Here is a 601-nt window from a genome sequence, read left to right as displayed (position 1 = left end):
CTGGCTGTGTTTGCAGAAGCAATGACCTAACACTGTTTGTCCTTCCTTGTTTCTCAATAGCTCCTAAATCTCTCCCCTCCCTGGATCAGCCCATTTTTAGGCAGCCTTTCACTTTGGCACCGAACCCCTCTGCAGGCAGGAGTCAGAGCAGGGCAAGGTGCTTTTCATTTTACAAGAGGCTTCAGATGGAAAATTCCGAAGTTGTGACATTTGAATTCCCCTGCAGGCTGGAACGCCACAGGAGGGACTATTTTCTTTGTGCTAACTGCCCCCTGCCTTGCGCAGCCTAATCTCAGAAAGTCCCTGCTGGATCCAGCCCTGAGTTTTGCATGTTTGTCAGTAACTGCCGCTGCCGTACCCATCGCCCTTTGGCTTTCAGTGCCTGCTGGCTCCCGTGTACTCTCTTGGCAATGGCAATGGGGTTGAAAAGCAGTAAATGTTCCTTACACATGATCTGGCAAGCTCATTACACAGGGAATAAAAGTCAATGGCAGTGACCAGACAGCTCGATAAGTGCCCTGAAGCCAAAAGGAAACATCATGCTGCACCTTTGTTAAATCCTTGGGATGAACCTGGGAAGAAATGCTGAGATTAGCAGTCA

The sequence above is a fragment of the Buceros rhinoceros genome, unplaced genomic scaffold (genome assembly GCF_000710305.1).
Source record: "Buceros rhinoceros silvestris isolate BGI_N320 unplaced genomic scaffold, ASM71030v1 scaffold2047, whole genome shotgun sequence".
Taxonomy (NCBI): Eukaryota; Metazoa; Chordata; class Aves; order Bucerotiformes; family Bucerotidae; genus Buceros; species Buceros rhinoceros.
This window is presented reverse-complemented; position numbering follows the sequence as displayed.